At 35.3% G+C, this 20,798-nt stretch overlaps 1 long non-coding RNA gene across 1 annotated transcript; it reads right to left on the bottom strand.

Moving 5' to 3' along the window:
* Positions 1-59: 59 nt before the first annotated feature.
* Positions 60-5,722, bottom strand: LOC125964690 (uncharacterized). Its single transcript, XR_007477930.1, has 3 exons — positions 5,699-5,722; positions 4,755-4,826; positions 60-179 (listed from the first exon to the last, which is right to left on the bottom strand). It is a non-coding gene; the product is annotated as an uncharacterized LOC125964690 (long non-coding RNA).
* Between the last annotated feature and the right edge of the window lie 15,076 nt (positions 5,723-20,798).

Below are 20,798 nucleotides of genomic sequence, written 5' to 3'. Positions count from 1 at the left end.
ACACATGTGTTGAGCAATCACTGGATGTGGACCAATCAGAGATGGGGTCATAACCTTTGTGATAATCTTTAGTTGAGGCAATCCTGAAGCATGATGGTGGTAATCTCTATTAAGGGTTGACAGCTGAGTGCTGGATGCCGGCAACAGTTGCATCAGCTGGGCTAAAAACATCTTTAATTCTGAAGAGGGATAAATGGATTGCAACTCATGACCACCACACTGCTAAAAGAACTATTACCTTAAATAATATGGTAATCTAACTTAATACTTAATAAACTATTTCTAAATGAAATACAATAAAGTATAAGGATACAATAACTCCACATACAGATATTTCTTTTGAAAATGCATCTGTCAATCTTATTATTGCTCATATGAAGGTAGTGTTATTTTTTTCTTTGGCTGCTTTTCAGATTTTATCTTTTGTTTTTTAGCAATTTTCAATTATTTTTCTAGGCATGGTCTTATGTTCATCATATTTGGGGGTGTGTAACTACTCTTAAATCCTTGATATCCTTCTTCCCTTTGCCCTGCTTCACTCCACTCTGCCCTATCTCCTAGTATGTTAATTAGGAAGATTGACACTTTGATCTTTGTCCCAAATGTTTCTTATGCTCTTTTCTCCATTTTTCTTCCATTTTCTCTTCAGATTGTACTGAACTATATTATACTTTACTGATTCTTTTTGTTCATCCAATCTGCTGTTAAAACCACCTACTGAGATAGTAATTGCTCTATTGTATTTTCTTTTTCCCAGGTTATCCAATTTGTTATCTCCTGTTTGAATTCTCCTATGAAAGTCTCATCTTGTTAGGTACAGTTAGCTACAGTTGTTTTAATGTTTTTAATAACTCCACAGTCTTGATCATATGTGGGTCTATTTTTGTTGAATTTTTTATGTTGGTTTTAAATAATTTAGTACTGTATTTAGATGTGTCTGGTAGTTTTAGATGTAATAGTAGTCACTGTACATGGAAAATTTTAGAGATGTAGCTTTTATCTTCCCACAGAAAGGATTTAATTTTCGTCTGACAATTATAATAGGTATAATGGGATTCAGACTTTATAGGGACTTGTCTATGGTTTGTTTTTATTAGTTTTATGGGACTCAGCTACGAACCTGAACTATTTACTAGAGCTACTCATACTAGCCATGGCCTGTACTCCACCTTTTAAAACCCAAATACTGTAAGACAACCAAAGATTCTGCTTAGTTTTCAGGACTCTTAGCTTCACCTTTCTGTTCGCCTTCCTGATCTCTTAGTCCATGCACATAAATATGAAAATGCCTTGAGAGGATAAGTGGTATAGAATATTAAGCTAACCTCTTTGTTGTGTTTTTCTTCAGAACCTGGACCCCTCAGCTTTTTATCTTTGAAACCCTGAACTTCGGTGTCATGTTCTAACCCTATGATTCCATTTTTAAAAGCACTAGGCTTCTACTTTCTTCTTGGCCTGTTTGCTCTCTATTGCTTATAGATAAGCAAAGGGTGGAGGGTGATAGTCAGTGCTTGGTGCAGCTTAATAAATCTCCCATTGAAGGAAATCAATATTCAAATTTGAGCTTTCCACGAGACTAGCATGAGGGTTTGTGATCTATGCTGGGCTTCGAAGCAGGAATAAGTGATGTAAAAAGGCAGAGATAGGGCTTCCCTGGTGGCGCAGTGGTTGAGGGTCCACCTGCCGATGCAGGGGACACGGGTTCGTGCCCCGGTCTGGGAGGATCCTGCGTGCCACGGAGCGGCTGGGCCCGTGGGCCATGGCCGCTGGGCCTGTGCGTCCGGAGCCTGTGCGTCCGGAGCCTGTGTGTCCGGAGCCTGTGCGTCCGGAGCCTGTGCTCCGCAGTAGGAGAGGCCGCAGCAGTGAGAGGCCTGCATACCGCAAAACAAACAAACAAACAAACAAAAAAACAGCCACGATTTACTGATTGCTTGCTATATGCAAGTAAATTTGTGAAGTGTTTTACATTAATCTTCCCATTTAACACTCAACAGAATCTTTTGATGTAGTTGCTAGCACCATCTCTATTGTATAACTGAGGAAACAAATGTTTAGAAATATAAAGTGACTTGCCCAATATACTATAGCAAATGAGTGTGGAGCTGGGATTTTAAGCCAAGTAGCCTGACTGCAGAGCCCATGTGTTTAAGTACTATGCTTCAGCAGTTCCCCTTAATATATCTTTATTTGTTCATTTGATTGATTTACGATTGTACTATTTTTACAATAAGAAAACAAAATAAGGCTAATCTTATTTTATAATGAAGACAATAAAATAAATTATTATTATAGAACCTTAAATATATGACCAGTGCATAATGTCATATAATACAAAAAAAAAAGGTAAAATTCATTAGAAAACTAGAAGAAAATACATAGATAAGATTTGGTGTGATATTTGAGGTGTTCCAAACTGGTAAAATGTATAAATACCTAATTCCTAAAAACCTATGTTTTCTAAGTAAATTTTTCTTCGTATATATTTAGGAAATGCTGTATATTTGTGCATATATATAGAGAGACACACACATATACTGGTATGTACCTATGTATATGTGTTTATGTGTGAGTGTTTTGGCAGATCTTTTGAATTACCAAAATAATAAGTCCTCAAACATACTATTCATACAAATAGTCAAGAATGTTTTAAAAAACATTAAAGCAAAACAAAACAAACAAAAAAACATAGCCTGAAAATATTTCTTGTGGACTGGTCTTGAAACGAATTATCTACTTTGCTAGAGGAACAAATTGTAATAGGAATTTGTTGGTCAATAAATCAAGACTATGTAATCTTCTATGTAAGAATCAAAAGTGATAATCAATAATATTTGATTAACTGGCCCTACATGATGAAATTAAATATCACTCTGTTCTTTAAAGGTATCTCCACTCCTTAATGAATTGCTAATGGATGCTATACATGTTTACATTTTTAATCTGTGTTCTAAAGCCATTTTGAGATTATGCTGATGCAATATAATTCTTATATTTCCCCAACATAATGTTTGCGCAGTGTTAAAATGGACATTGTTCTGAGTATAATATCCAGAACAAGATCTCAATTTTATTATCCTTTTCACATTGTTTTCCTTTCTTTGAACATTTCTGGCATTCACACCCAAAGCTTTATATTATGACAAGCACCAAAGCTATGTCATGTTTGCAGATTGCTACTTTTTTTTTTTTAAATATGATCATTCTTATTGGCATGACCTATGTTTTTTCTTTGGACTGCTCCATTTATATCCCCATATTTGAAAAAGAAAAATAATCTGCTGCCCAGCAGCATACTAACTCCACTTCTCAACTCATACGTTAAATGTACTTTTACTTTTGGCCAGAATTGTACCAGTTTTTTAGTTTGGAGTTTTAATAAAAAGAGAAAATATAAGGAAACATGACTTGGGCACACTGCTGAGTGTGGAAGGAAACATGTATTTTCTATCTCTCTTGAGAATAAGTTCCCGTCTTTCTAGGAAAAGACTGTTTCTGGCCATAGCAGCAAGTAACTACCTGAGTTAGTTTTAAGGCCATCATATTTGATCAATGAAACTTCCTCCAGCAGCACACTTCTTAGAATCAGTCAAGCAGCAACAGCCTTTTTCCACTGCCCAGGCTTCTAAATGTCAGCCAATCAGAACAATCTCCACTTTGTAACATGCTTTCAAGCTGAAGTTCAACTGATCCCTAAACACGACCACTTTGCAAAGTCCATCAATCCTTGAGAGTCCCACTTTCTTAAACTCTACACAAAATTATCTCTCTGTTTTTCCTCTCTTCCTAGGAAAAGACTGATTGCTAAAACAAAATAATACAACTTTTCTTTCAGGCAATAAATGATCGTCTCTCCCCTTCTGTACTCTTCAATGAAAATATAGCTAAATACTCTCTACTTTTAATGTCAGACTCTGTAAGAAAAGGTTATAAGTTCTTTGAATGAAGAAATCTACTCTTATACCTATATTTCTTTGTATTTCATTTAGCATAATTTACTGTACACTGTGGTCTCTCAGTAAATCAAATCAAGGAAAAATATTTGAGTCACAAGATATTTTAGGTATTTAAAAATGCAGTGGTGCTCAAATTTTAGAATTTAGTGGTGGAAACCTCCTTAAAAGAAAATTTCACACCAAATCTGACTTGTATCCAAAAAGCATAATGTCTTTGGGTGAAGTTATGGAAGAATAAGCTAACCTTTTCCCATATGTTCTATTATGTACTTCACCTCTCTTGGGCTCTAAGGTGCTTCTAAGTTATCAGCTAAGACTTTGCTAAATAGCATTTAAACCACTGATGTGTTTCTATCCCCTCAATTAACAGATGAGGAAAGTGAGGCCCCAGTAACTTCTTCAGAACAAGATTACATACAAATAAAACATGTTTTCTCTTATGACTCACCAAATTTCCATGTCAAGCAATTCTTTTGATTATGGATTTCTTCTAAAATATGTTATTGTTTTCATTCATGTGGATTCACTAATGTATATGAAGTTAGTTATATTTTGCCTTTGTGTTATCATGCACTATATTACAAAGCTGTAGTAATCAAAAAAGTATGGTAGTGGCATAAAGACATATATACAGATCAATGGAACAGAATAAAGGATACAAAAATATACCCATGTACATATGGTCAACTACTATTTGATGAGGGAGCCAAGAATACTCAATGAAGAAAATACAGTGCCTTCCATAAATAGGGCTGAGAATATTGGATATTCACATAAAAAAGAATGAAAATAGACCCCTACCTTACAACACTCACAAAAATTACCTTGAAATGGATTACAGACTTAAATGTAAGACTTGAAACCATAAAACTCCTAGACAAAAACACAGGGAAAAGTTACTTGACATTGGTCTTGGTAATGACTTTTAGAATATGATACCTGAAGCATAAGCAACAAAATAAAAAAATAAATAGAACTACATCAAACTAAAAAGCTTCTGCACAGCAAAAGAAACAATCAACAAAATGAAAATGCAGCCTATGGAATGCGAGAAAATATTTACAAATATTTTCACAAATCCAATAAGGAGTTAATGTCCAAAATAAAAAAGTAAGTCATACAACTCAATAGCAAACACACACACACACACACACACACACACACACATACACACACGCAAATAATCCAATTAAAAATGGGCAAGGGACTGGGATAACCAGTTTTCCAAAGAAGACATACAGAGGGCCAACAGGTACAAGAAAAGATGCTCAACATCATTAATCATCAAGGAAATGCAAATCAAAACCATAATGAGATATCACATCACACATGTCAGAATGGCTATCATCAAAAAGACAAGAAATAACAAGTGTTGGCGAGGATGTGGAGTAAAGGGAATAGTAAACTTCACTATTGGGGGAATGTAAACTGGTACACCTACTATGGAAAACAGCATTGAGATTCCTCAAAAAATTAAAAATAGAACTACAGTATAATCTAGCAATTCCACTTCTAACTATGGGAGGTGATAGATGTTAATTTAACTTACTGAGGTCATCATCTCTCTCTCTCTCTCTCTCTCTTTCTCTCTCTCTATATATCTGTATCTATATCTATATATCTATTTATATATATATCTCAACTCATTACATTGTATACTTTATACTTATAAAATGTTATATGTCAATTATATTTCACTAAAACTGGAAAAAATGAAATATATTCTAGAATATTTATTTACTTACTCTATTTACTCACGTATTCTCCATAAGCATCTTGTAACTTTTTAAGTCTTCATTCATACTATCTAAAATTAAAATTTATAATAACTATTTATTGCAGTTCCCTGCTGTGTCTTACTCTATTGGGAAAAAGTATATCGCTGACTTTGTTATATATGTTTTCATTATTTTGTAAAAAGAGTGTTTATTTTTCTTACTTTCATTAAGTGATTAAATGAATGAATGATATTTAATTAATGTATTCAGCAAATATATATTGACCATCTCTCATGCACTAGGAAATTTTTTAAATTTTATTGAAGTATAGTTGATTTACAATGCCATGCTAATTTCTGCTGTAAAGTGACAGTTATACATATATATATATATTCTTTTTCATATTCTTTTCCATTAGGGTTGATCACAGCATATTGAATATAGTTCCCTGTACTATACAGTAGGATCTTGTTGTTTATCCATCCTATATATAATAGTTTGCATCTGCTAAACCTAAACCCCAAATGTTATAAGCACTTAAAACATTATCAATGAGCCAGTTTTCTGCCCTTGTGAAACACAGATTCTGATGGGACTCAGAAAAAAAAAGTGAATATGATAAATAAAGTACATGAACTATTACAAAATAAGTAGTATAGAAACATTGAAAAATAAAAGCAGCATTTTGGAATTGAAAGCACTTTTTGTAAAGGCACAGATTATAATTTAAACTAGAGTGGTGAAGGCAGAGCACAATGAGAGGGTGACATTTCAGCAAAGACCTGAGAGAGAAGAAGGAATTAGCAGAAAGATATGGATGGGAGAACTTTTTTATGCAGAAAACTTGGCCCGTGCAAAGGCCCTAAGATAGAGTGTACATATATTGTTCAAAGAACAGTTAGGAACCCGTGTGGCTGGGTAGAGTATATAAAAGGGAGAAATATAAGACATGAATTCATAAAGCTGGAAAGAGGCCAGACCATACAGGCCAGTCTTATATGCAGGCCTGTAATCTGAATAAAATGGGGAACTACTGCAGGATGCAGGATTCTAAGCTAAAGAGCAAGCTGATATGCTTAGAACCATTAGGAAGTTACGAAACTAGCCAAGAGATGAGGTAATTAGGAGTTTTAGGTTAACGTTTACAGTTGTACACACTCCTATATATAAAATAGATAACTAACAAGGACCTACTATATATCACAGGGAACTATACTCAATATTTTGTAATAACCTATAAGGGAAAAGAATCTGAATATATACATATGTGTATAACATATATATATATATATACAAATATATATATATATGTGTAAATCACTTTCTTGTACATCTGAAACTAACATAACATTGTAAATCAACTATACTGCAATTTACAAAAAAAGAGATAATGGTAGCTTGGACCAAGATGGTCAGTAGAATTTGCTTAGGAGTTGGGTGAAGAGGTGGGGGAAGAGAAGGGGGGGGAGAGAGAGAGGAGAGAGAGAGAGAGAGATAGACAGGCAGACAGAGACAGAGAGAGAAAACAAAGATAACCCTGAGGTTTAGGGTTTGATGGAGGTGCTAACAATTGAGATGAAGAAAATCACAGGTGGAGCAAGTTTGAGGGGACAAGATTTGGAGTTCAACTAGACATGCTGAGTTAGAGATATAACCAGACAAATGAGGAGATATAGTTCAACAAACCTGTCTTGATTTCAGGCTGGAGATTATAGAAAATCTATGAACAATCAATATATAAATGGAATTTTTAGTGATCATAAATAAATAAGAGATAAAGACAGTAGTTACTGAGCCCTGAGGCACTCCAATTTTAAGAGATCTGAGAAATCTGGAACCTTCAAAGGAGACTGAGAAGGAGCTACCAAGTAGGCAAGAAAACCAGGAGAGTGGGTTCCAAAAGCCAAGTGAAGGACTTTTTTTTTTCCCATGGAGGAAGGAGTGAGTGTGTGTATCGAATACAGCCTAGATGTCATAGAAGAACATACTCCAGAAATATCCATTAAATTTAATAACTTGAAGGTCATTGATAATTTTGAAATTATCAATGAAAACAGATCTGATGGTAGAGAGAGTAGGAGTATAAAGTATAAAGTAGGAGTATAAAGGCTCTTTCAGGAAGTTAAAGGTGATATGAATGAAAAGTATTAATTTGTCAAGTGAGTTTGAGCAATGCTGTCTTAATATTGAACATGCCTCTTTTGAATAAACTTAAACAGACTTTCTAATATACAAATGTTGTGAATTTCCCTGGAGCTTATAGTAAGCAGTTCTGGCCAAACTTAATAACAGAGGCCTTTTATTTTACAAAACATTTGTAGAATTAGTGTCCTGTACATTTTGAAACTATAATCTTATAGTCACTCATGCCTCTGGATTTTAAGAAAATCACATTAAAAAGAAGGATTGATAATGTAAAACTAGCTTAAATACTCAGTGTTTTCTAATTATGTTTAATTGGCTATGTACTTACATGTTCATTTTTTTTTAAATTTATTTTTGGCTGTGTTGGGTCTTCGTTGCTGTGTGCGGGCTTTCTCTAGTTGCCGTGAGCAGGGGCTACTCTTCGTTGCGGCGCATGTTCGTAGCGGCGCGTGGGCTTCTCATTGCGGTGGCTTCCCTTGTTGCAGAGCACGGGCTCTAGGTGTGCGGGCTTCAGTAGTTGTGGCACGTGGGCTCTAGAGCGCAGGCTCAGTAGTTGTGGTGAATGGGCTTAGTTGCTCTGCGGCATGTGGGATCTTCCCGGACCAGGGCTCGAACCCATGTCCCTTGCATTGGCAGGCAGATTCTTAACCACTTCGCCACCAGGGAAGCCCCACTTACATGTTTTTATATTGGCTTGCCAAGTCATATCTAGTTCATACCATGATTTAATGTCCCTAAATGAATTATATTTATGTCCCTAAATTCCTGAATTTAAATAATACCTCTAGGTATTCCTAAGCAAGAATATCTAAGCAAAATAGAAACAACCAGATTGAAAGCATCTCTTGGCTCCTCAACTAGGAAGACAGCTAATCAAATGCCTGATAAAATGACATTCTAATGATCTCACACTGTAACTCTAGCAATTCTTCACAAAACCCCTTAAGATTTAATACTATCAAGGTCATGGAATTTTTCTTTCTTCCCTAAAGTAAATACATACAATGTATGACTTGTTATTAGATGTACTAGTTTTAAAACAACAGTTCTATTATTCAAGGCAGGATATCATAATTGTGTTTCTTATAGCAACAGCAGTCACTTTTCTGATGTTGGCAGTGATCTCTGTTCAGTTCATGAACATGACGGAGCATTCACTGTGCATTCTTCTGGGTGTGCAGAAGTGTCAGACTACTTTCAAACCACCTGTCCTCATAGATAACAACAAAACTATGCTCAAGTGAACTTTTGCAGCAAGGCAGCAACCTGTGCTTTCACATCACAGTTGTTACAAAATGAAAGTAAAGGGTATGAATAGGATCTGGCATGTAGATAAAATTGCCCTTTAGGTATATTTAAGAACCCGAGGGATATTATGCTAATAATATGAAATGCAAATTGAGGAAATATAGTCACAAAATTACCATATAGTTTGTAATGCCCTAATATCTCCAATAGAGTCAATTTTTACCAATTTAGGACAACTGGAGGGAAATCAGTATTCATTAATATCATTAATGATATTATTAATCAGTATTCATTAATATCATTAATCAGTATTCATTAATATCATCAATAAAAAGTCCAAATTCATTTATTCATGCATATATACATGTGAATTCATTCTATGCGTTTAGATCCTTCTGAGGCATATTAAAAAACATATTACACCATGTAATAATAATAATAGCCCTTTAATGCAGGCATTATTTAATTTAACATGTAAGGGAATTGAAGGAAAGAGAATATTTTAATTATGTAATACTCAATGTCACATCAATATTTCAGCATTGTTTGCTGATCTTATAGGTTCCTGTCACCTAATTTATTGCTTAAAAAATGCAACTCTAATCTTGTCCAATTATTGGAAGATATATGTTTCATGGGTCCCTCCCAAGACAAAGGGGTTAAATGTTAATTTCTAAAAACCAATCTCGATAATTCTAATGACATAACCTAAACTACTAAGATAGAAGGGGGACTCTTGGGACTGTTTTTCTTGCTCTTATAAATAACACAGGATAAAGACCACCTTCTAGGCTTTACACTTATTTTTGTTAGGACTTGATGCTGGGAGTTACTGTAGCCAAGTAGCAAATAAGATACATGTCAAGAGAATTACACAGAAGTTGATCAGACCCTTGCCTTATTGAGTCACTGTATTAACTTACTGTATAACAGCTTACCTCTGGACTTCTGGTTATTTGAGATAACAAGCATCATTAATATATCACCAGAATTCCTTTTACTTGCCAATGGACACATCTGATATAGCTAGTAAATGTTGGAACAGTAATTTAAAACTACAACTTGTGATTCAAATTAGTGGGTTCTTTCCATTGCAAAGTCTGAAATTATTTTAAAATTTAATATTTATGTTATTGAAATATTCATTGAAAATATTTTTTTCTGATTTTCAGTTCATATAGTACAATCAGAATTTTCATGCTTAAAAAGAGCATTCTTATCAACAATTCCAGCCACCTCTACGTAACTTAAAAAAAACTGATGCCCAAAGGTAATTATTTGAAAATCCACCTCTTCTGTCCCCTATGTCACTAAGTTGAATAAATCTTGGGTTTCTAACAAAATGGCATGAAAAATAACTATGGCTTATCAGGGGGAAAATTCTTTTCCCTTTTAGCCTTATCACTATTAAGTGCTAAATGGCGTAAATAATGCATTATAATATTTTGATGAGGATTTACACACAGAAAATTACTGGCACACATTGGCTACCAAAAATACTAGTTTTTATACATACACTTTTCTATTCATACACTTGTTCAGCAAAGTTATAATTCCAAGAAATGCACTTGAGGAATCAGTACTATGGTTAAATATACTTGCACTGCATGATGTATTATTAGGTTTTTCTTTTAGAGCTAAAGCACATCAACCTATTAAAGCTCTGAGAAGTTCTGGAGTAAAAGAATCTCTATTTATTATCTATTGCTGCACAGCAAATGACCTCAAAATTTAGCATAAAAGACCAGTAAACATGTAATATCTCTCACAGGTTCTCTGGATCAGGAGCTAAACTGCTCTGGGAGCAGTTTAGATGGTTGGTTCTGGCTGAGAGTCTTATGAGATTGTAGTTGGGATGCTGACTAGGGCTTGCAGTTTTCTGAAGGCTTGACTGAAGCTGGAGGATCTGATTCAAGGAAGCTCACTCACTTGCTGGCAATCAGTATGGAGAGGACTCAGTGACTATTCACGTGGACCTCTCCACAGAGATGCTTAACCGTCCTCATGACAGTAACTGCATTCCCCCAAAGCAAGTAATCTAAGAGAGTGAAGCAAGGAGGAAGCTTCAATGCCTTTTACAAACTGATCTAGGAATTTATACATTTTTTCCATATGCTATTCACCAGATGCCAGTCGCTAAGTCCATCCCATACTGATGAGAAGGGATTTAAGCCCTACCTCTCAAAGGGAAGAAGTCCAAAGGATCACGAACATACTGTTAAACCACCAAAGGATCTATCCAACTTTATTTAATCTAGGTTTTCTGAAAGTCATTTGACCTTAGAACTCTAAAGTAACATGGTTTTAAGAATTCTCTTTAGGTTCTCTTGACACAACAGAATTCTATGTGGTTTAATTTGAATAAATAAATGAGAAAAGTTTGTCATGTGAAAATAAACAGTTTGAGTACTTCTGAATATTTAAGCAGCTTGACACTTTGTTTTTAAAAACCTCCTTGAATTACATTTATGTTATTCACTTGCCTCAAATAATTTCTAACCACTGATCGTGATCAATTTGAATTGGCAATCATGATTTTTGAATGATACAAATGGACATAAAAATATTGATTTGGGAGAGACATTTTCTAAATGCAACTTGGCATATATTGTTTATTTTTAAATTTTTAAATGGTGTCGTTAAGGCCTCTATTCTGGAATGTGATGCTGTTGTGAGGAAGAGTGAAATAATTTGTTTTGAAGTGAAAGGGTTTTGTTTCCTCATCAGCTATTAGATTGGCAAAAAGGGATATTTATTAATAAAATGCCCTCCTTACTGGAAGACCGAATAACACTCAGAGGAATGGAAGCCCAAAGGGTTTCTTAATCCTGACTGTAATACAGGATTTATAAGCAATGCTATAGAGTCCTCTTGAAGACTTAACATATCTAGCCTAGCTCCTTATAGTAGGCAAGTACATAGGAACTTAAACAAATGCCCTAGTCATGAATAATGAGCTTCAAGCAGCTTGAATACCTCATATATCGCCCCCTAAAATTTAAGTATCAGCAAAGTCATAGAGTCACTTGAAGTCCAGGATCATTTAGGAGATACTTAATATCTGCCATCATCAGTAAAATAGAAGATAATAGCCAGAAAAACAGCAAGAGATAAGATACACAAACATAAGTACTTTCAAACACAGGATGCACTCATAGGAATACAGAGAAAATAACACATAGAGCTTCATGTTCTTTGTTTTGTTCAGAAAACAGAACATGAGAAAGCCAATTGTTAGAATTTAACTGTCCTTAGACTGCAGTTGCTTTCTTTATCTACTGTTTTGTTCCTTACTCAGGTTTCAGCTATTCTGTACCCCATGTAGCCCCATCATAAAGAATTGTACCTTTGGGAAATGACAATTTTCCACGAGAGCAATTTTTATATCTAAAAGACAATGAAAATATGAGAAGAATGGTTGTTGCTGTTAAAGTGTGTCCTCAGTATTATAAACTACATTATGCAGTCATGAACTTCTATATTAATGTCATTTAAACTTTGGCAATATTAGTCTAGAGAGGATCTTGTGAAGGATGGTACATTAACTTTTAGAAGTGATGGGCTGTGATATACCTGCTGTGCTGTTGAATGGCATAGGCTGAACTTCAGCACAGCCTTCTAAAGACACTCTTTCTACAGGGCAAGGCTTACATACATGAGGGCAGAGCTGTGAATTCAGATAGTTCAACCTGTCCTTTGAACAGGAAGACATAATGGTGCCATTTAAAAAAGTATTCTAGGGGCTTCCCTGGTGGCGCAGTGGTTGAGAATCTGCCTGCCAATGCAGGAGACACGGGTTCGAGCCCTGGTCTGGGAGGATCCTACATGCCGTGGAGCAACTGGGCCCGTGAGCCACAACTACTGAGCCTGCGCATCTGGAGCCTGTGCTCCGCAACAAGAGAGGCCGCGACAGTGAAAGGCCCGTGCACCACGATGAAGAGTGGCCCCCGCTCGCCGCAACTAGAAAGCCCTCGCACAGAAATGAAGACCCAGCACAGCCAAAAATAAATAAATAAAATAAAAAAGTACTCTATAAAATAGCCCATTTTCCTGGTTTCTGGCCACTATATTTTTATCTTTTTCATTAATCACTTTATTCTAGAAATAGATACTGGGAGCCTGCATTGTATATATTAAAGTAAATATTATTGCCCCCAAATTCTAGACATTTACAAATATTTGGGGAAAAAACACTAAACAAATAGTTGAAACATAATGATATTAAGGCTTTAGTAGCAGCTTGTGTAAATTACTGAGAAAATAGAAAAAGTAACTATCTGGCTGGATCAGCGGGTGAAGGAAGCGCTCCTCCTAGGGAGAATAATGACTACGCTGATGGGTGGGGGAAAGAACAGGCAATGAATATGGACTTGGAGTCAGATCAAAATAAAATCCTTGGTCTTCTATTTTTCTGAATGACTTTTGACCTATTAATTAATCACACGGAGTTTCAGTCATCTCATACTTCTAACAAATGAACCATTTTTTCATTTTTATGTCCCAGTAGTAACTCAAATGAATATGTCTAAAATTTGACCTACCACATTTTCTGTCAGAATGTGCATCTCCTGAGGTACTCCAAACCTGATGAAATGTATCTCCATTCACCAGTTCCATTAGCTCCCAATTACACAGAAGGACTCATGTTTAGTGGAAATTGCATGGGCTCTGAAACCTGACAAATCTTGCTTCAAACTCAGGTTCTAGCACTTACCAGTTGTGTGTATTCATGTACAGTTATTATCCCCATTGAGCCCTATTCCCTCAACTATAACATGGTAGTAAGACTTGCCTTAAAAGATCATTATGAGAATTGGCTACTGTGTATGTAAAGAAGCTGCCACATAGTCATTTCTGGAAAAGAAAATGGATAAATATTATATTGATAAATACTATTTTCCTAGGCTCCTCACATATTCTAGAAATTCAGAGAAACTCCAAGCACTGTAAAGTATGTTTCCTAAATATTTCTCTGCATACCCTATTTTTGTCTCCACCCCCTGTGACTTGGTGCAGACTTTCAGTATTTCCCACTTGAGTTAGAACAAATTTCCAACTGAGTAGTTTGATAAAAGTTGTCCTGCCATGTAATTCATTCCCCACCATGTGATTCACGTGATTTCTCTGAGAAACCTGTTTGATTACATAAGTTTTGCATAGAAACTGTGACTGGCTGCCAGTCGTTTTCATGACGAAGTCAATACTTATTAATATAGCAAAATAACCATTCCTACTGTGATGCTTCCTAGTTTTTTGTTTCTTCTTTTAAAGATTTAATTTTTCATTATTATGGTTTACAATTTGCTATATATTTATATTATCAACCTTATTTATTATATTTTAAGCTTTTTTGTAGCTTTACCTAGATATAATTGATATACACCAAATTGCACCTATTTACTGTACACAATTTGATGAATTTGGACATATGCATATTCTTATAATACCATCGCTATAGAAAAATATCCATCACCTTCAAAAGTTTTCTTGTGTCACTTTTGGTCACCTCCACTTCTTTAAACCCTTCTGCTGAAGACACTCCTCATTTCACCAAACATAATAATAAATTATAATACCTACCATTTATTGATTACCTTCTCTCTGTCAGGCACTCTAACAAGTATTTTACCAACATTTCATCCTCAAAAGGATTTTATAGGTTAGTGAGTATACTTACTCTAATTTCACAGATGAAACCAACGTGCATCAACTTAGTGAGTGACCAGAGACTACACAGCAAGTAACTGGAGGACTCAGAATTGAATGTAGGTAATTTACCTCTAGAGCCCTTAGTTGTACATCACTGTGTATACACTGATTTATGGTCCTCTGAATGTACTTTTTTTTATAATTATGTGATTTTTCATGTGCTCTTCCTGATACAGCCACTATGGAGAACAGTATGGAGTTTCCTTAAAAAACTAAAAATAGAACTACCATGTGACCCATCAATCCCATTACTGGGCATATACCCAGAGAAAACCATAATTCAAAAAGACACAGGCACCCCAATGTTCATTGCAGCACTATTTACAATAGCCAGGACATGGAAACAACCTAAATGCCCATCAGCAGAGTAATGGATAAAGAAGATGTGGTACATATATACAATGGACTATTATTCAGCCATAAAAAGGAACGAAATTGGGTTATTTGTACAGATGTGGATGGACCTAGAGACTGTCATAGTGAAGTCATAAAGAGAAAAACGAATATCACATATTAACGCATATATGTGGAACCTGAAAAAATCAGTATAGATGATCTTATTTACAAAGCAGAAATAGAGACACAGAGACATAGAGAACAAACATATGGACAACAAGGGGGAAGGGGGGCGGGATGAATTGGGAGATTGGAATTGACATATATACACTATTGATACTATGTATAAAATAGATAACTAATGAGAACCTACCGTATAACACAGGGAGCTCTCCTCAGTGCTCTGTGGTGACCTAAATGGAAAGAAAATCCGAAAAACAGGGGTTATATGTATAAGTATAGCTGATTCGCTTTGCTGTACAATAGAAACTAACATAACATTGTAAAGCAACTATACTCCAATAAAAATTTTAAAAAAAGAAACAGATGAAATAAATTTTACTAATATTTTATTTAACCAAAATGTATCCAACACATTTGAAATGGTCATTTTAACATGTAATCAATTTTTAAATTATTAAATATTTTACATTCCTCCTTTTTTTAAAAAAAAGTCTTTGTAGCTCTACTTTTGCAAAAAGTTCACAATTGAGCTCAAACATCTTCTCCTCCAAAAATGTGTTTCTTCATTGTCTGACTCATTCACACTGAGACCTATGCAGATCTCTATTGCACAGTCTCTAGTTATCCTGACAGAAGGAGTGCCAAACTTTCATCTCTTATTATATGGTAAATATTCTCTAAAAAATTGCTGAGTTAATTTAGTAAATGACTATAAAACTTTTACAGAATCATGTTAATTTATTTACACCACATATTTATTAACCATCCTCCTATATGTTCTCCAACAACCCATTCAGTCCTTTTCCACACATCTAGATAATTCTTACAAAGCATAAGTCAAATCATATATTTCCATAGCTTAAAATATATAATACAGAAGTTTACTGCTACATTTATAATAAAATCTGAACTACTGTGGTAGCCAAAAAGTTCCTTCAGTTTCTAAAGTAAAAATAAGGACATTTTCATTTTCACCAAGAACTGTATTGAACATCGTATTTACCATTTTGTTCCACCACCTTCTGCCATTTTTCAGGCAACTTCATAATTCCATCTTCCCAAAACTTTTTATCTTTTTGAGCAAAGCACTGGTCCATGTGCTTTTTATAGTCTTCCAGGGAATTGAAATTTTTCCATTAAGAGAATTTTATAAACACCAAAATAAATGGAAATCCAAAGGTGCAATGTCTGGTGAATACAGTGGATGAATCAGAACTTCCTAGCCAAGCTATAACAGTTTTTGCCTGGTCATGTAAGAAACATGAGGTCTTGCATTATCCTAATGGAAGATTATGCATTTTCTGTTGACTAATTCTGGATGCGTTTCATTATCAAATGCTGCTTTCAGTTGGTCTAACTGGAAGAAGTACTTGTTGGAATTAATCGTTTCACTTTCCAGAAGGAGTTCATAATAGAAGACTCCCTTCCAATCCCACCATATACACATCACCTTCTTTGGATGAAGATGTGGCCAGTGGTGGTTCACTTTGCTTGCCCTATGATCTCTTCAGTTCCACATTATTGTACAGTACCCACTTTTCATTGCCTGTCACAATTTGTTTCAAAAACATAATGTTTTCTTTATGTTTAAGTAGAGAATCGCATATGGAAATACGGTCAAGAAGGTTTTTCTCACTTAACTTATGTGGAACCCAAACACCAAAGTGATTAACGTAAACAAGCTGGTAAAAATGATTGTCAATGCTTGATTTGGATATTTTGAGTATGTCAGCTATCTCCCACTTGGTATAACATTGATTGTTCTAAATCAATGTCTCGATTTGATTACTATCAACTTCAACCAGTCTACCTGACCGTGGAGCATCGTTCAGTGAGAAATCTCTATCAAAAAACTTCGCAAACCACTTTTGACATGTTCAATCAGTCACAGCACCTTCTCCATTACACTGTAGAAATCTTTTTTTTTTTTTTTTGTGCTTCAGTTGCGTTTTTACCTGTCTTGAAATAATAAAGCATGATATGCTGAAAATGTTGCTTTTTTTGGTCCATCTTCAATATGAAAATGCCTATACAAAAATTCAACAATTTTGATGTTTTATTTTTTTAAATGCACACTGATATGACAGCTGCCACAATAAAATCTAACAAAACAGTTTTGAATGAAGTTAAAGACAACTAAGCGCTACTGGAGCCATCTTACGGAAAAAAAACACACGGATTTTTTGGCCAACCCAATACTTACTTGGTCTTTCAAGAGTGAAAGCATACAGTCTCTGCCACTCTCTGACCTCCTCACTCTTCACACCTTTCACTATCCTTTGGACACTTCACTCTCTCTCTCTGCTCTTTGAATATGCCAAGTTTATCCAGCCCTGGGTCTTTTTAGTATGTGAACTTCTATTAAAACATTCTTCACGGGCTTCCCTGGTGGCGCAGTTGTTGAGAGTCCGCCTGCCGATGCAGGGGACACGGGTTCGTGCCCCGGTCCGGGAAGATCCCACATGCCGTGGAGCGGCTGGGCCCATGAGCCATGGCCTCTGAGCCTGCGTGTCCAGAGCCTGTGCTCCACAACGGGAGAGGCCACAACAGTGAGAGGCCCACGTACCGCAAAAAAAAAAACAAAAAACATTCTTCACCCATACGTTTGCATGATTTCCTCTTCATCATTTAGGTTTCAGGTCAAAAATCCCCTTACTGTAGAAGCCTTCTTTGACCTTCTAATAACAACTCTGTACTTACCACATCTGTCAAAATCTTTATCCCATCACCCAGGTTTAATTTGGTCATTGGCATTTGTCACTATCACTATCATTGTCTGAAATCCTCTTACTTTAAGTGAATAGTTGTTCTTGGTGTCCCCACCAAAATATAAGATCAATAAAGATAGTTAATTTATTTTCACTGTTCTACCTGTTAGGCATAGAATAGTGTTAAAGCCAATTAATTTTTTAACATGAATGGTGGAAAACATACAATTATGCATGCTGAAAATGATGCAGGAGGGAAATATACATAAAACACTTAGCAGGAATAAAGAAAAACAATTGTAAAGTAAGTTGCAACATGAATATGACAATTATTCATAAAGACTAATTGGAATAGTACAAGCGAGGATAACAGAGATGGAATATATTAAAGATTTTTAAAGGTATAATGGCTAGAATTCAGTCATCTTTTGATGTGGAGAAGAGAGTATCAATATCAATGACTTATTTGCCTTATGTGCCTAAGTCAAGTGTTAAAATTGTCTTAGAGAATTTCAAGGAAAAAACCCCCACATATTTAAGGGCTGGAGTTTGGCGATAATAATATTACTTTAGAACTTAGTGCCGATGAAGCATCCTATTAGAGACAGACAATCTGGACCTGGCTATATTTTTCTGGAGCTAAGAAGCATCTGAAATAGATAAGATTATCCAAAAGAAATATTTAATGAAAGAGGGAAGTTAGCAGTAGGACTGGGACAAGCAATAGGAACAAGAGGCAAGTATAGTGTTGAGAATGGGGAAGAGACAGAGATCAGGACCCACGCCACCTGACTATGCACGCACACTACTGCTCTCCTTTGTGCCTCACTCCATAATTTTAAGTCTCAAAGAAAAAGAATCCTGAAATACAGGTGGGGTATGGGAGGGCACTTTGCCCCTAAATGCCACGCAGAAGTCCTCTCTCCTTTCTCAATGCAATTCAACGAATACTTGAAAGTCTCAACGTGCCAACCAGAGAACTATGTAGCCACAAGCAGGACTTTTGTGTAGGAGTATCTCCTCTAGTCCCAATATTCTTTCTGTGTGATAGTTTGATTTTTAGTATGTCTTTTCCAGATGTTAGTGAACTCAGTGATATTTTGACTCTTGAAAAAGCCACCGTTGTAAAATATTACAAATAAATTTTACTCTGTTATTGTGCAATTAGGGATGAGAATGATAGGACATATACAGTCTTGGAAAAAATGCTGCTTGCTCTTTTTTAGGCAAAGAATAAATTTAAAAGAGAGGTGAACAATTACTGATATGATAAAATGTACAGGGAGCTCCAGCTCTCAAAGGCTTAAACAAATATTCAAAATAAAGATCATCTGGAGAGGAAATATATTCTTCTATTTCTGAGTGTTAAAATGCAATGCTTAAAGCCTATGAAGGAATTTACCAAAAAAGTAAACAAATAATAAAATAAAAAAGAAAATTATGATCCATTATTATCCTTAGGCAATTCTGTTACAAAGATGGTTTTTGTTTTTCTGCGGTACGCAGGCCTCTCACTGTTGTGGCCTCTCCCGTTGCGGAGCACAGGCTCCGGACGCGCAGGCTCAGTGGCCATGGCTCATGGGCCCAGCCTCTCCGCGGCATGTGGGATCCTCCCAGACCGGGGCATGAACCCGCGTCCCCTGCATCAGCAGGCGGACTCTCAACCACTGTGCCACCAGGGAAGCCCACAAAGATGGTTTTAAGGTCTCTGAATTCGAGTTGAAAAAAAAAAACAAAAAATTCTCTTAATAAGAATGATAAAACTACTTTCATTTGAAATCATTTATTTGAAATAAAAGCAGAAATCTGTATTATCTGGAGATAGTGTCCAGATTCAAGTACAGGACTGGGATTCCCAATTCCTAGACTAGGCTGAATTAGAGAGGTTAGTCATAGTAACTAATTAATATTTAGGTAATCACTGTGACCAAAACTGATGTGTAAATAGACTAACTTGTGAATAATTGCCTCTATATCTTGGGATTAGTTGAACACTTAAAAGGACTGACAAAAGCTTTCATTGGTTAGCATTTGTAAAGTGCTCCCTAGGAGTGAGTGCTCAGACTTTGGTTAGATAGAGTAAAACTCTACCTAGAGATGAACTCTGAAGTAAATTTAAAAAATGAATGTATATAACAAAACAGAAACAGACTCACAGATATAGAGAACAAACTAGTGGTTACCAGTGGGGCGAGAGACCAGAGGGCGAGATAGGTGTAGGGGATTAAGAAGTACAACTACTATATATAAAGTAGATAATCAACCAGTACATATTATACAGCACAGGGAAATATAGCCTTTATTTTGTAATCATTTTAAATGGAGTATAATCTATAAAAATATTGAATTACTAGGTTGTACAACTGAAACTAATATAACACCATAAATCAACTATATTCAGTACAAATAATAATTACTGTATTAATATCTTAGACATTATAGTAATCACTGAATTAGGAAATCAGTTTTATATTTTAAACCGTCAACTTTTTGAACTTAGTGACCATATACCTGTATTTGTTCATATAACATTATTATCTCCCTATAATCGTATTTCACAAACATTTGAGAAACTTTAGGCAATCAAATTAAAAAATCATCAAAATTTTTAGGAAATCTATTACCGATTCCACTTAGAAGTTTATTTGTAGCTTTCTGGACTCATTTCATTAACTCTTCCTGTGGCTTCATTTTATTACCTCCTATATCTATGCTTTCCCTTATGTTCTCAACATTATCATCTAAGCCTAGATTATTTTACCATAGGTATAGAATTTTAATATGAGCCTAAAGGGTCC

The sequence above is a fragment of the Orcinus orca genome, chromosome 6 (assembly GCF_937001465.1).
Source record: "Orcinus orca chromosome 6, mOrcOrc1.1, whole genome shotgun sequence".
NCBI lineage: Eukaryota > Metazoa > Chordata > Mammalia > Artiodactyla > Delphinidae > Orcinus > Orcinus orca.
Note: the sequence above shows the minus strand (reverse complement) of the source record. Positions and strands in the feature narration are given on the sequence as shown.